The 16,819-nt window shown below is 44.5% G+C and overlaps 1 pseudogene across 1 annotated transcript; it reads right to left on the bottom strand.

Moving 5' to 3' along the window:
- Positions 1-4,556: 4,556 nt before the first annotated feature.
- Positions 4,557-5,149, bottom strand: LOC308617881 (S-phase kinase-associated protein 1-like; annotated as a pseudogene). The gene has a single exon. The product of its transcript is annotated as an S-phase kinase-associated protein 1-like (transcript).
- Between the last annotated feature and the right edge of the window lie 11,670 nt (positions 5,150-16,819).

Raw genomic sequence — 16,819 nt, forward strand, 5'->3', positions numbered from 1 at the left:
TCAGGAGAGTGGCTCACCCTGGGCACCCCCCTCTGTGGCTCTGACACTGTCCCTCTGAGCAGGGCCTGAGGAGGCTGCTGGGAGAGGCCGTGGAAGGCATCTTGAAGGCACTTCTGCCTCTGAACAGAAAATGTGTTTCACAGAGTGGGTAGATTTTTTTTTTTAATTGAAGTATAGTTGACTGACAGTATTATATTAGTTTCAGCAGAGTGATTTGATACTTTTATGTGTTATGCCCCATACAAAGTTATTACAACATTATTGAGTATTTTCTCTGTGCTGTACATTATATCCTCATGACTTATTTATTTTATAACTGGCAGTTTGTACCTCTTAATCCCCTCAACTATTTCACCCATCCCCCCAACCCCTTCCCCCAGCAACTACTAGTTCACTGTATCTATGAATATGTCTCTGTTTTGTTATATTTGTTTTGTTTTTTAGGTTCTACATATAAGTGAAAACATACAGTATTTGTCTTTCTCTTTCTGACTTATTTCACTTAGCATAATACCCTCTAGGTTCATCCATGTTGTCACAAATGGCAAGATTTCATATATACGTATATAACATATCTATTGATAGACGCTTAGGTTACTTCCATATCTTGACTACTGTAAATAATGCTGCAATGAACATTAAGGTGCATATATCTTTTCAAATTAGTGTTTTGATTTTCTTTATAAATACCCAAAAGTGGAAATGCTGGATTGTATGGTCGTTCTATTTTTTAATTTTTGAGGAATCTCCATACTGTTTTCCATAGTGGCTGCATTCAATTTACATTCCCACCAACAGTGTATGAGGGCTCCCTTTTCTCCAAATCCTCACCAGCACTTGTTATTTGCAGTCTTTTTGTGTGTGTGTATGTGTTTTATTTTTTTATTTTTTTAGCATCTTTACTAGAACATAATGGCTTTACAATGGTGTGTTAGTTTCTGCTGTATAACAAAGTGAATCAGCTATGCGTATACATATATCCCCATATCCCCTCCCTCTTGCGTCTCCCTCCCGCCCTCCCTATCCCACCCCTCTAGGTGGTCACAAAGCACTGAGCTGATCTCCCTGTGCTATATTTGCAGTCTTTTTGAGGATGGCCATTCTAACAGGTGTGAGGTGATATCTCATTGTGGTTTTGATTTACATCTCTCTGACAATTAGTGACGTTGAGCATCTTTCATGTGCCTGTTGGCTATTCATATGTCTTCTTTGGAAAAATGGCTATTCAGATCCTCTGTCCATTTTTTAATCGAGTTTTTTTAATTAATCAATTAAATTTATTTTTGGCTGCATTGGGTCTTGTTGCTGTGTGCGGGCTTTCTCTAGTAGTGGGGAGGGGGGCTACTCTTCACTGTGGAGAGCGGGCTCTAGGCATGTGGGCTTCAGTAGTTGTGGCACATGAGCTCAGTAGTTGTGGCTCGTGGGCTGTAGAGCTCAGGCTCAATAGTTGTGGTGCACGGGCTTAGTTGCTCCATGGCATGTGGGATCTTCCTGCACCAGGGCTCGAACCCGTGTGCCCTGCATTGACAGGCGGATTCTTAACCACTGCACCACCAGGGCAGCCCCCCGTTTTTAAAAATAAATTTATTTATTTATTTTTGGCTGCATTGGGTCTTTGTTGCTGTGCGTGGGATTTCTCTAGTTGCAGAGAGCAGGGGCTACTCTTTGTCATGGTGCGTGGGCTTCTCACTGCGGTGGCTTTTCTTGTTGCGGAGCACAGGCTCTTGGCACGTGGGCACAGTAGTTATGGCTCATGGGCTCTAGAGCGCAGGCTCAGTAGTTGTGATGCACAGGCTTAGTTGCTCTGTGGCATGTGGGATCTTCCCGGACCAGGGCTCTAACCCATGTCCCCTGCATTGACAGGTGGATTCTTAACCACTGCGCCACCAGGGAAGCCCTGAGTTGTTGTTTTTGTTGTTGAGTTGTCTGGGTTCTTGTATATTTTGGATATTAACCCCGTATTGAATATGTATTTTGCAAATATTTTCACCCATTCAGTAGGTTGCCTTTTCATTTTGTTGATAGTTTCCTTTGCTATACAAAAGCTTTTTAGTTTGATGTAGTCCCATTTGTTTATTTTTGTTTTTGTTTCCCTTGCCTGAGGAGACAGATCCAAAAACTATTGCTTAAGCTGAATCAAAGAGCACGCTGCCTGTGTTTCCATCTAAAAGTTTTATTGTTTCAGGTCTTACATTTAAGTCTTTAATTGCTTTTGAGTTTATTTTTGTATGTGGTGTCGGCAGGTAGTCCAGTTTCATTCTTTTACGTGTAGCTGTCCAGTTTTCCCAACACCATTTATTGAAAAGGCTGTCTTTCCCCCATTGTATACTCTTGCCTCCTTTGTCATAGATTCATTGATCAAATAAACATGGGTTTATTTCTGGGCTCTCTGTTCCATTCCATTGATCTATGTGTCTGTGTTTGTGCCAGTACCATACTGTTTTGATTACTGTAGCTTTGTAGTATAGTCTGAAGCCAGGGGGCATGATACCTCCAGCTCTCTCCTTTCTCAAGATTGCCTTGGCTATTCAGAGTGTATTTTTCATTTCAGTTGTATTTTTCAGCTCTGATTGGTTCTTTTTAATATTTTCTAACACTTTGTTGAAGTTTTCACTGTGTTGCTGTATTCTTCTGCTGGGTTTGGTGAGCATTTTTTTTTTTTTGCGGTACGCGGGCCTCTCACTGTTGTGGCCTCTCCCATTGCGAAGCACAGGCTCCGGACGCGCAGGCTCAGCGGCCATGGCTCATGGGCCCAGCCACTCCACGGCATGTGGGATCTTCCCAGACTGGGGCATGAACCCGTGTCCCCTGCATCAGCAGGCAGACTCTCAACCACTGCGCCACCAGGGAAGCCATGATGAGCATTTTTATTACTGTTGCTTTGAACTCTTTATCAGGTAAATTATTTACAACCATTTCATTAGGATTTTCTCCTGAGGTTTTCTTTTGTTCTTTCATTTGGAACAAATTATTTTTTTAAAAAAATTTTTATTGGAGTATAGTTGATTTACAACATTGTGTTAGTTTCAGGTGTACAGCAAAGTGAATCAGTTATACATATGTCCACTTTTTTAGATTCTTTTCCCCTATAGGGCATTACAGAGTGTTGAGTAGAGTTCCCTGTGCTATACAGTAGGTCCTTATTAGTTATCTATTTTATATATAGTAGTGTGTATATGTCAGTCCCAGTCTTGCAGTTTATCTCTCCCAGCCCCCCATCCCTTGGTAACCATGTTTATTTTCTACATCTGTGACTCTACTTCTGGAACAAAGTACTTTGTCATCTCATTTTGCCTGGTTTTCTGTGTCTGTTTCTATAAGGTAGGTGAAACAGTTACCTCTCCTCGTCTTGAAGGCGTGGCCTTGAATAGGCACGTCCCTATGCAGACTGTGTGCGCCTGCAGCTTTAGTGGGAGGGCTGGATCTGGAGCTGGGTGTGTGCTGGCATTTTTCCCAAGGCAGGCGGGGGGCTGCTGCCTTGTCAGGAGGGCTGCAGCTTGATCTGGGCATGGGTTGGGGGCTTCTGAGGCAGTCTTGGCAGGATGGCTAAAGGTCCAGGCTCTTTTTAATCTGCTGCTTTGTGCCGATGAGCTTGTGTGTGACCCTTTTAACCCCTTTAAGAGTGGAGTCTCGGTTTCCTACAGCCCTCAGGCTCTCCTGGATGTAAACCCTGCTGGTTTTCAAAGCCAGTTATGGGGGTTCGTCTTCCCTGTGCTGCACCCTGGGCCTGGAGTACCCATTGTAGAGCCCAAACCCCTCATCCTTAGGGGGGACCTCTGAGTTTGTGCTATCCCCTCCTGTTTGTGGGTTGATCCTCTGGGGGTGTGGGTCCTGCCTAGATTATGTCTCTGCCCCTCCTTCCTGTCTCAATATGGTTTATTCTTAATATCCCTATAAGGGCTGTCCTGCTAGTCTTCAGGTCGTTCTCAGGGAGACTTGTTCTACATGTAGCTGTGGTTTTGGTGTGTCCATGGGAGGAGATGTGCTCAGGATCTTCATATGTATTATAAATAATTTTATGCGAATAAATTTGAAATTTGAAATGATTACATTACTAAAATAAAACTTACCAAAACGAATCCAACAAGAACTAAAACCCCTATAAACCGTTTTTTTTATAAAGAACTTCTTATGAAGAAATATAAGGCCCCAAAACTTTTTTGACAAATTCTTTCACATTTCAAGGAATAGATCCTTGAAATTTTACACAAAATCTTCCAGAAAGAAGAAAAAGAGGGAATTCTCCACAACTCATTTTTAGAGACTGGCATAACCTTTGTTTTTAATTTTTTTTGCAAGTTGTCTTATTTACAATGCCAACTTTCAAAAGTCACTAAAGTTAACTGGACAATAAACTAGGCAGAAATTGCTTTACAAAAAGAGGGAAATCCCAAAATGCCACTTTCTATAAAGAATCAACAGTTCAGTTTTATTCAGAGCAAAGAAAAAAGAAACTTTTGATCATACTCGAAGAAACTCAGCCATGGGTTTGGAATCTGTACTGAAACTACACATGCAATGAGGACAATATTCCACTAATAAAATTGATTTGCTGCTGCATTTGTCGACTGTTTTTCTAATATTAACAATTATAAACAGAGCATTGCAACTAGTATTTGGAACAATTCTTACAGTGTTACAGCGTCAGGCACAAAATTTCACTTCTCCTCACACCACTGGTTCTCTTTGGGTACCTGGGCTTCCTCTTCTTCCATAAAATCATTTTTGATATTGAATGTCTTTTGAATCTCCTCAGGAGTTTTCCTCTTGATCATAATGGCAACCGCTTGCAGATAACATCAAGCAAACCTTTGATGTCTAAGTAGTTTGCAGCCAGGATCAGCTCAAAAAGTGTTCCTTGGTCAACTTTCAGGAATTCTTGATCCGAAGCAGGGATGTCATCTGTTCGCTTTTCTTTGTCCTCACCACCCTCAGGAGGAGGAGGATCATCCTTGTGGTGGGTACACCACTGAATGACCTTTTAAATATTGCTGCATTAACATTTGGCAAAGGGACTGGGTCATGATGTCCTTCATCATCCGTTCCCAAATCTTCCAACATGGTCTTCATAGTCACAGACTGTTTGGCAATTTCAACATCAACTTGCAAATATATCTCCATTAGAACTCTGCAACTGAATTGAAGGCATGGTGTTAGGTCTCAAGGAGACTGTGGGCTGGAGGCTGATGAGAGCAGGGCGGCGTCTGCAAACAGAAAAACAGAAAGGCAGAGAACAAGGCCAACAGCTGTTCTGTTTCATTCTTGACATGATTTATCTGTGGTGCTTTTTTATCTGTGCCTGCTTTTTTCTTGGCTAGGGTTGACAGACATTTGTCTATTTTAGTATCTTTCCAAAGGACTGATTTTTAGCTTTGTTGATTCTCTTTATATATCCTTATTTTATTTTATTATTATTTTTTGGAGCATAGTTGATTTACAATGTTGTGTTAGTTTCAGGTGTACAGCAAAGTGAATCACTTATACATAAACATATACATATATCCCCTCTTTTTTTAGATTCTTTTCCCATATAGGTCATTACAGAGTATTGAACAGAGTTCCCTGTGCTATACGGTAGGTCCTTATTAGTTATCTATTTTATATATAGTAGTGTGTATATGTCAATCGTAATCTCCCAATTTATATAGATAGATCTATATGGATATAGAACAAAGTGGAAAAATCATATATCATTACCTTTATATTATGTATACATATGTATAAGATATACGTTCCCTTTTATCTCATTCCATTTTTCCCCTCTGTTTAGAAGTTTTATGTTTTATGTATATTATTTTGGTCATAACCGTTTATATTTTAACATGCCTATTTAACAAAGTCTAAAGTTTGTATATATTTTTGCCCTCTTCCTGACAATACATTGATCATAGAATATTATAATTCTCATCATCCTCTCTCACTTTATGTTATTCTTTTTCAGCATTCTATTTCTGTCCTGCCTTCTCTCTCACTATCCATTATTATTATTGTTTTAAACAGTTCATATTTGTTTAGATTTCCTCACATGTTTACTAACATCTTTGACCACTATCTTTCTTGAGTCTCAGATCTTTGATCAGGGATATGTTTCCTTAGGCCTGAAGTACATCCTTTAGAATTTTCTTTACCAAAGGACTATTGGTGGTAAACTCCTTCAGTTTTTTACCTAAATTCTTTCAAGAAACTGACTTTAATTCTTCCTTGTCCCTGAAAGAAGTTTCTTTGGGTATAAAAATCTAGGCTGGCATTTATTTTCTTTATGCACATTAAATATATTGTTTCACTGTCTTTCAGCTTTCATTTTTGCTTCTCTGAGTTCAACTATAATTGCCATTCCTAAGTTGATGATATTTTTTTCTCCCTTTTTATGATCTTCTCTTTTTCTTTGGTGTTCGGAAGCTTCACTGCTTTGTCTCAGTGAAAAGTTCTAAAAAACCCCTTGATGTGACAATTGCTGTCTTTCACCAATTCTGTAAATTCCCTTCATGGTTTTCTTGAATAGTGCTTCCACCCAATGCCTCTATTATTTCCACCTGAAACTCCAAGTGGACATAAGTTGGACCCTTTTGTATTCTCTATGCCTTCAGACCTCTATTTTATATTTCTCTCTCTTTGTCTCTGTGAGGTGCATCCTGGTGCATATTTTCAAAGTTGTCATTTTCCTTAAACATGTAAAACATTGTTATTTTTCATTTTGTATTGTAGGGTTCCAGTATCTGAAGTCTTTGTGGGATTGACTATATGGTTTGTTGTTTTTCCTGGCTCTCACTTGTGGTATGTTGTTTCTCCGTGTTTAGTACTTTTACACTGTGAGCTGTTTGTTTTCCTTGTAACTTTATCTATGAGAATTTTTTGAGGCCTGGGATGATGGTGTTACTCCAGTGAGGGTTTGTGTTTGCTTCTGCCATTTACCTTGGCGTATAGCTACCCCAGGGATGACTTTATTTTTTTATTTATTTACTTTTTAATTAATTAATTTTTATTTATTTATTTTGGCTGCATTGGGTCTTCGTTGCTGTGCATGGGCTTTCTCTAGTTGCGGCGAATGGGGGCTACTCTTTGTTGTGGTGCGCAGGCTTTTCATTGCAGTGGATTCTCTTGTTGTGGAGCACGGGCTCTAGGTACGCAGGCTTCAGTAGTTGTGGCACGTGGGCTCAGTAGTTGTGGCTCGTGGGCTCTTGAGCACAGGCTCAGTAGTTGTGGTGCACAGGCTTAGTTGCTCCCCGGCACGTGGGATCTTCCCAGACCAGGGCTCAAATCTGTGTCCCCTGCACTGGCAAGCGGATTCTTAACCACTGCACCACCAGAGAAGTCCCGCCAGGGCTAACTTTAAGTTAAATTCTGTACTTGAGGTGTGTGTGTGAGTGTGTGTGTGCTTATCACATAATTAGTGTGTATTTGGACCACAAACCTATGTGAGAGCTGGTTTGTGGTAGTGAATTTTTTTAAGAAATCTAAAAAATTTTAGGCAGTGCTAAGGATGAAAGAGGCAAGTTTATGTTATTCTCTTTGTGTGTTTCCACTGAAGGGTATGGTTAGACTCTTTACTTGAGTGGCCCTAGAGTTTTCCTCTCTTGTCGGCATCCCTATAGCTTTGAGCACCAAGGCTTTCTTTCCATTTAGGCCGTTGCTTCAATTGAAATGTTTATTACCTTTTTCTGGCACTACTGTAATAGCTGCTTTGTTTCTTGGTCCAAGGATTTCCCCCTCTCTCTCATTTTTAAGCTGCTGTCAGAGTGATCTTTCTAAAAAATCAAAAGGATAATCTGATTGTCATACAGACAGAGAAAAAACATCCAACGTGAAAAGAATTTCACAACTGTCCGTAGGCTGCAGTTGGACTCTCCCCTCAGCCACAGCAGACTCTCCAGCCACTCCCCTACCCTGTGCGTTCTGTACTCAAGCCGCTCTAGATTCTTCATCATTTTCTGAATAACCTTCAGCATCTTCTTGCCTTTGCACATGCTGGGATCCCACCTGGGACACCTCTGAACCTCACGACTGGGACCATGGCAAGGCAAGTGAGTGTCTGGGCTGCAGAATTTAAGGAGACACTCGCTGTCAGGCTCGTACAGGTGCTGTCTTGCTTCTGCCGAATGAACTGCCTAATGCCGTTGTCAAAGTCAAATTCATGTGTTACCTGTCTACCTTCCTACAGAAGGAAAGTAGCCTGTGCTAAATACCATATCGCGGGAGGACAGGAACCATGTCTGTTAGGTATTGTTTCACCAGTGTCTGGAACAGTACCCAGCACAGAGCAGGTGCTCAGTAAATACTTGGTGAATGAATGAATGAATAAGTAGATTCTGAATTTCATTTTTTTTTTAAATTAATTTATTTATTTATTTATGGCTGTGTTGGGTCTTCGTTTCTGGGCGAGGGCTTTCTCTGGTTGTGGCAAGCAGGGGCCACTCTTCATCGCGGTGCGCAGGCCTCTCACTATTGCGGCCTCTCTTGTTGCGGAGCACAGGCTCCAGACGTGCAGGCTTAGTAGCTGTGGCTCACGGGCCCAGTTGCTCCGTGGCATGTGGGATCCTCCCAGACCAGGGCTCGAACCCGTGTCGCCTGCATCGACAGGCAGATTCTCAACCACCAGGGAAGCCCTTCTGAGTTTCTTGATGGCAGAGAATACGTTATGTTCCTCTGTTCCTCTGTTCCCTGCTGTCTTATAATTCATCCATTCTGGATCCTTGAAAGATGTTTGTTTGTTAGTTGCACAAGTGGAAGGAGGAGGCTCTGTTTAGTCCTATCCAGGCCTGGCAGCTTTCTGGGTGAACCTCAGTCCTGTGACTCACATGTTGTCTGCTTGCTTACAGTTCCTTCCTCTTGATGTTTTATGGAGGGCGTGGATGCAGGTGGGTGAGGCTTTCGAAGCTGGCTGGCCATCAAATCACTGGGAAGATTTTAGGATACACGTGAATTCTTGAACCCCTTTCCCAGAGTCTCTTTTTCCATTTTTCTGAGGCAAAATCCAGGAGTCTGCACTTTTACAAAATCACTATGTGGTTCTGGTAATCAGTCAAGTGTGGGCACCAGGACACCACAGCACCAACTGTCTAATTTTAATTTTCCAAATATTCGCGTGCATTTTAAAAGAATAGTGATTGCTACAACGATTTCAGAATCCTGCATGTTTTAAAAATACTTAAAAATACTTACGCATCTGCAAAACGTTTCTTAAACATGCCACGAGATACCCTGAGGGCATGGAGTAGGAGAAGGCATGGCCATGGACATGATGTTCCAGTTCAAATTTGACCTCTGTTTATTATCCATCTTCAGGAAGATCCTCATGCCATCCCAGGTGACACCGTGCTAAGTGGATGGACTGGAAAGTTTTGTGGCAGTGGAGAAAGCAGGAAGGAGGAAAAAGGTGGAATGTAAAATAATTCCAGTTTCTACAGAAAATAGCTTCCTCATCAGAGAACGAATTCCATAAATAATTGAGAAAGCTGATGGAACACTTAAAATAGCTGAAGGAAAAACACGCACATTCAATGTGAGCCTCGAGCCTGCAGTGATGGTTAGATCTGAGAAGTACGTTGCAGGCGTTTGGGAGTAATGGGTGTCATGGAGGCGTCATATTCAAAGCCGTTAAAAATAACCGGCTCCCTGAGAAATAAACACCTAGCCTAAGCCCTTAGGCATTCTCAGTGAGGGACAGAAATAGCTCCTGTAGTTCCCATTGCTCTTTAATTTCTACTCCTACTATTTCATTATTCATCATTTCTGTGCAGTTTGCTTCGTCTATTTATTTAAAATGCGATTCCAGACGACAGGCAGCCGTCCCAGTGTTCTGTGTCTTGCATAGCCCTTTCCACCCCGGGAAACAGAAATTATATAACTTGTTTTCACTTGTGCAGATGGGGGAGGATTCACATGTTTGGTTTGGTGAGCTTCCAGGAAATAATTTTAAGTGTTTATCTAAAGTTTATTCAGACTGTCTTGATCTAGAAGTTAGACAGGAAACCTAGCAGCGAACTGAAAGAAACCAGGCTCTGAAGAGGGGGAACTCTCAGTGTAGCCAGAAGGGTTGAACTGTGACACCCTGGGGTATTCACACCATGGAAAGTAGGAGGCTCAGTTCTAGGGCTTATGTGATTTAGAAGCTGCGTCAGTATTAATTTTTTTTTTTTCCGGTACGTGGGCCTCTCACTGTTGTGGCCTCTCCCATTGCAGAACACAGGCTTCGGACGCGCAGGCTCAGCGGCCATGGCTCACGGGCCCAGCCGCTCCGTGGCATGTGGGATCTTTCCGGACCGGGGCACGAACCCGCGTCCCCTGCATCGGCAGGCGGACTCTCAACCACTGCGCCACCAGGGAAGCCCAGTATTAATATTGGCTACCACTTCCTGTTGCTCGTTGTTCTGGTTGCTGTTGCTATATAATAACCTGCCCTAACACTTCATAAACTGGTATGAACTGGTATAAACTTTCACTTCGCTCATGATTTTGTGGGTGAGGAATCTGGAAAGGGCTCAGCTGGGTGGCTCTTGCGGGGGTTGCAGTCAGATGCTTGTCGTCTGCAGGAGTTACCGGGCTAGGTGTCCACGCAGGCTCCGTTACGTGGCTGACGGCTGGCTGTCCACTGGGAGCACTGAGAACGTCGCCGGGTTGCCCTGGAGCATCTACGTGTGGACTCTCCATCACGATGAGCTGGGTTAGTCACACTCCCTGCGTGGGATCCCACCTCTCCCAGAGCAGGCATCCCACGAGGGGAGGCAGAACCTGGATGGCCTTCCCTGACCTAGCCACGGAGGGCACTTCCATGGCACTCTGTTGGCCGAAGTGGCCACAAGTCCGCCCAGACTCAATGGGAGAAGACCTGTCCTTCACCTCTTCACAGGAGGAGTGGAAAGGAACTTGTGGCCATTAAAAAAATTCACACTCACATAAAAACCAGACATTACATAAAATATTGGGTTGGCCAAAAAGTTCGTTTGGGTTTTTCTGTAAAATCTTGGGAAAAACACGAACGAACTTCTTAGCCAGCCCAATATATAGCTTACTTAATCCTCACAAAACCCTATGAGGTAGGTACTATTATTGTTCATGTTTTACAGATAGGAAATCGACGTTCAGAGAGGTTAAGTCATTTGCCCCAGGTTGCACAGCTAGTAAGAGGTTGAGTGGTACATGAACGTACAACTGTCTGTCTCCAAACGTTTACTGTCTGTGTTGAGTTGCACGGTGTTTTTTTTTTTTTTTTTTTTTTTTGCGGTACACGGGCCTCTCACTGTTGTGGCCTCTCCCGTTGCGGAGCACAGGCTCTGGACACGCAGGCTCAGCGGCCATGGCTCACGGGCCCAGCCTCTCCGCGGCATGTGGGATCATTCCCGGACCAGGACACGAACCCGTGTCCCCTGCATCGGCAGGCGGACTCTCAACCACTGCGCCACCAGGGAAGCCCTGCACAGTGTTTTAAAGGCTCAAACGTTGTCTCAGATCTCAATCATTGCAGCTATTCTAGGCAACTGGATAATTCCACTGAGTCTAGAATGCCAACACATGAAATACCAGTTTGGGTATCTTGTCAGTCCGTTTGAAGCAAGGAGCATTCATTTGAGGATGTGGCCCTTTGCCCTGAGGTAGAGAGCTGCTCAGTTCCTTATCCAGAGATGGAATCTGGCCTGTATCACTCAAGTAGCCCAAGACAAAAGTAGGATCTTGTGTGATACTGGGGGAGGGGAGGGGAGGTTACAGTGGCTTCCCTGAGGTGGGTGGGTACATGTGAAGCAGATGTGGTAATTATAGAGGAGGACCCTGCAGCAGGGGTGTCAGCTGGTCATTGGCCTGTCCGATGTGAACTATGCCAAGTGCCCATGTGGACACATGGACAGATAGAACCACAGAGTGTGTTCGGGGGCCTGCCCGGCTGAGAGCAGAGGCTGTCCTGAAGGGCCCAGAGACAAGCAGGCCCAGGCTGAGAGGGGACGAGAACAGAGCTTGACAGTCAGTGAGAAGACCCCAGGGGAGGGCCCTACAGAGCGCCTGCTGCAGGAGGCCCACAGTTATGGTTATCCTCCCGTTTGCGGGTCGCCTGCCCCCAGGGTGTGGGTCTTTGCTGGAGGGCCAAGACCTTGGGCGGTAATTCTCCTTTTCTTCCTCAATCTTTTCCTTGCTTCTAACATTTAATAAATATTTGTGGATAGCATCCTGGGCCCCTGGAAACAGAGTGACGAGCGAGTTAGACATCTTTGCCCTCGTGGAGCTTACAGTCCAGGTGGGGGAGCAGAACCATTAGGTTAATAATTACACACGTAGTACCTGAGGACCAAGTGATAAGTTCTGACAGGGACTGCTGACCGCCCGCTCCCCATCCACGCTGCTCCGTTTAGCAGTGGAGTCACCTGGAATAGCAGCAGGGTATGTGGCTACAAGCTACCGATACGTTTCCCAGCCTCCCACGCAGCTAGGAGTGGTCCTGTGAGTCGGTTCAGGCTAATAAAAGGGATGGGTGTCGCTTCCATGTCCTGTCCTTAAAATGAAGACTAGTTGCCCTATAGCTTTCCCCCGCTCCTTCCCACTAGCAGGTAAATGGTAGCAATTTGAGCAGATACCTTGGACCTAGAGATGGAAGTTTTCCATGGAGGATGGTCTTGCCAGTTTTTGTCCCCTATTGTTATAATGACAGATTAGCTTTTACCCTAAATGAATACCACGGTAGTTGTATGAAAATGTATAGTGTGAAACAACAGTGAGATGCCACTACACGCCTATTAGCATGGCCAAAATCCAGAACACTGACAACACCAAATGCTGGCGAGGATGTGAAGCAACGGGAACCCTCATCACTGCCGGTGGGAATGCAACATGGTGCAGCCACTTTGGGAGACAGTTTGGTGGTTTCTAACAAAATCAAGCATACTCTTACCGTATGATCCAGCAATCACACTCCTTGGCGTTTATACAAAGGAACTGAAAATTTATGACACTCCTTGGCGTTTATACAAAGGAATTGAAAACTTATGACACTCCTTGGCGTTTATACAAAGGAGTTGAAAACTTATGGCCACGCATAAACTTGCACATGAATGTTCATAGAAGCTTTATTTATAGTTGCCAAAACTTGGAAACAACCCAAGATACCCTTCCAGGGGTGAATGGATACATGAACTGTGGTTCATCCAGACAATGGAGTGTTATTCATTGCTGAAAAGAAACAAGTTATCAGGCCAGGAAAAGACACGGAAGAAACTTACATGCATGTTACTAAGGGAGAGAAGCCAATAGGAAAAGGCTACGTGCTACATGATTCCCACTGTATGACACTCTGGAAAAGGCAGAACTCTGGAGACAGTAAAAAGCTCAGTGGTTGCCAGGGGTTAGAGGGGTGGGGAGAGATAACAGGTGGAGCACAGGGGATTTTTCAGGCGGCAGAACTGCTCTGTATGACGCTCTAATGGTGGATATGTGTCATTATACATCTGTCCAAATCCATAGAATGTACAACACCAAGTGATCTGTAATGTAAACTTGGACCTTGGGTGATAATGGTGTGTTTGTGTACGTTCATCACTTGTAACTGATGTGTCACTTCGGTGAGGGCTGTTGATAGGGAGGTGATCTGGTGGGAAGGGGCAGGAGGTGTTATATGGGAAATCTGTACCTCCTCAGTTTTGCTGTGGACCTAACACTGCTCTAAAAAACTGTGCAGTGTGCTCTATGGCCAAATGGCTCTTGAGGCTACCTGATGAAGGGTGAGTTAGGATGAGCAGTTTCTGTCTTCTGACTGGAACAAATCAAGAGTTGACAAAGTAAGCAGAATAACAAAATAACAGTTTGTGGTTGTTTCTTTTACTGCTTGCTTTGAAGATGGTCTCTGGGCTAACGCCCTTTTCTTGCAGACCAAAGAAAAACCTGGATTAGGGTTGCTTTCCAAAAAAACCAAAAAACCCCACAGGGGGCCCAGTTAAATTTGAATTTCAGACAGACAGTGAATACTTTTAAGTATAAATGTTCCATGCAATATTTGGGACATACTTATACTAAATTTTTTCCTTTTGTTTACCTGAGTTCAAATTTAACTGGGCCTCGTGTTATTTTTATTTGCCAAGTCTGACAACTTCAGCCTGGACTCAAGTTCCTGTCGGACTCAAGGAGCTCAATCCTTTCTTCTTAAGGTTTATTTGTCTTTGTATCCACGATGCCTGGCACATAGTAGGAACCCAATAAATGATCAGTTTAGCCTCTGAGATGAACAGTGATAAATCACTAAGAATCGTCTGAAATGTGAAACCCATAGGGGGTCAAAACTGTGCATTCTTTCAATGGTCTTAATTTGCTGTGACCAAAAATGCTTAGAGTTTTGGTTTGTCCACACATTGTCGGAGATTATCTATCCATTTAGATGATCTTTAAAAAATGGATTAAGAGGAGTGGCCAACACAGCACAGCAGCTCACTTCCTCCTGTGGGCACACAGCTATTGACAGAGCAACTATTGATGAGAAAGACTGGAAGTGCAGCCAAAAAGATCCTGTCCCACTAAAGACACAAAGAAGGAACCACACGAGACAGGTAGGAGGGCTGGAGACATGGCATAGTCAAGACCCACACCCTTGGGCAGGTGACCCACAAACAGGAGGATAATTATAATTGCGGAGGTTCTCCCCAAGGAGTGAGGGGTCTGAGCCCCACATTGGGCTCCACAGCCCGAGGGTCCTACACCAGGAAGTTGAGCCCCCAGAACGTTTGGCTTTAAGGCCAGTGGGGTTTACTTCTGGGAGAGCCAGAGGGCTGTGGGAAACAGAGACCCCACTCTTAAAGGGCACACACAAAATCTCACACACTCCGGGACTCAGGACAGAAGCAATAATTTGAAAGGAGCCTGGATCACACCCACATGCTGATCTTGGAGAGCCTCTTGGAGGGTCAGGAGGCATCTGGGACTCCCCCTGGGGACACAGACACTGGAGGCAGCCATTTGGGGCAGCTCGTTCTATCACGTGGGCACTGGTGCTGGCAGGTGCCATTGTGGAATCCTCCCTCCAGCTCATTAGCACTGGGGCCCGGCCCTGATCACCAAACTGCCAGCACTGGTACTGGGACCCCTCATGGGTGGGTAGGGACACAGACCCACCCACCAGCAGGCCTGCTGCCTTAAGATCCACTGAGCCCACAGCTGCCCCAGGACCTGGCCCTGTCCACCAGTGCACCAGCACTAGCCCTGGGACTACCTGAGCCTTGGCCCTGGCCACCAGTGGGCTGACACCAGCTCTGGGACTGCTGGGCCCTGCAGCCAGAGACCCCAGGACCAGGCTCTGCCCACCAATGGGCCAGTGCTAGCCCCAGGACCTGGCTTCACCCACCAGTGGGCGAGCATCAGTCCCAGGACCTCCCAGGACCACCACAGCCCTGTAGCCTGCTGTGTCAGCACCCAGCCCACCCACCATCCAGCGGGCACCAGCCCCAGAACCCTATGGGTCCTGGCCCTGCCCACCAGCAGGCCAGCACCAGCTTTGGGACACCCCAGATGCTACAGCCACCCACCTGAGAACCCAGCTCTGCCCCCCAGTGGGTCAGCATTAGCCTCGGGACTACCTGGGGTTCTGCAGCCAGCTGCCTCATGACCCGGCCCTGCCCACCAGCACCTGACAGCCTCTGCACAAGGCTGGGCCTGGCAAAACAAACCGACTGGGCACCAGCCACGCCTACTGGACTGCCCACAGAAGTCAGCCTGCCACAACAGAAGGACCCACATGGTCCACATAGGGGCAGCCCTGGAGCTTATAGCTCTTATGACCAGAGGGGCATGGTGCTGCGGTGTCTCCTACAGAACGCTACTTCTCCAAGGTTGGGCAATGTAACCCACCTACTAAATACATGGAAATAAAACCAGCAAATCAGGCAAAGCAAAGCAACAGAAAAATATGTTTCAAATGAAGGAAGAAGATAAAACCCCACAAGAACTAAGTGATGTGGAGACAGGCAGTCTACCCAATAAAGAGTGCGAGGCAATGATCATAAAGATGTTCAAAGAACTCTGATGACAAGTGGATGGGCAGAGTAAAAAGTTAGAAGCTTTTAACAAAGAGTTAGGAAAAGGAAGAACCAACAAAGATGAAGAATACAATAACTGAAAGAAAAAATATACTAGAAGAAATCAACAGATTAGATGATACAGAGGAATAGATCAGTGAACTGGAAGACAGTAGCGGAGATCACTGAAGCAGGACAGAGAGAAGAAAAAGAAATGAGAAGTTTTAGAGACCTATCAAGTGCACTAACATTCTCCTTATGTTAACATTCCCAATATAACATTCCCAGAAGGAGAGGAGTGAGAGAGAGGGACAGAGAACATAATTGGGGACATAATAGCTGTAAACCTGGGAAAGGAAACAGACATCCAGGTCCAAGAAGCACAGAGAGTTCCAAACAGGATCTCACCAAGACTCGTTGTAGTTAAAATGGCAAAAATTAAAGAGAATATTAAAGGGGAGCAAGGGAAAAGCAGCAAGTTATGTGCAAAGGAACTCCCATAAGGCAATCAGCTGACTTTTCAGCAGAAACTCTGCAAGCCAGAAGGGAGTGGCATGAAATGTTTAATGTGATAAAAGGGAAAAACCTGCAACCAAGAGTACTGCACCCAGAAGGGCTTCCATTCAGATATGATGGAGAGATCAAAAGTTTTATAGACAAGCAAAAGTTAAAAGAGTTCAGCACCACCAAACCAGCTTTACAAGAAATGTTCAAGGGACTTCTCTAAGTGAAAAAGAAAAGGCCACAACTAGAAACATGAAAATTATGAAAGGAAAAATCTCATTGGTAAAGGCAAATATACAGGAAAGGTAGTAAATCAGCTATGTTTAAAGCTAGTA

This window comes from Mesoplodon bidens (assembly GCF_964165515.1).
Source record: "Mesoplodon bidens genome assembly, chromosome: 5".
NCBI classification, from domain to species: domain Eukaryota; kingdom Metazoa; phylum Chordata; class Mammalia; order Artiodactyla; family Ziphiidae; genus Mesoplodon; species Mesoplodon bidens.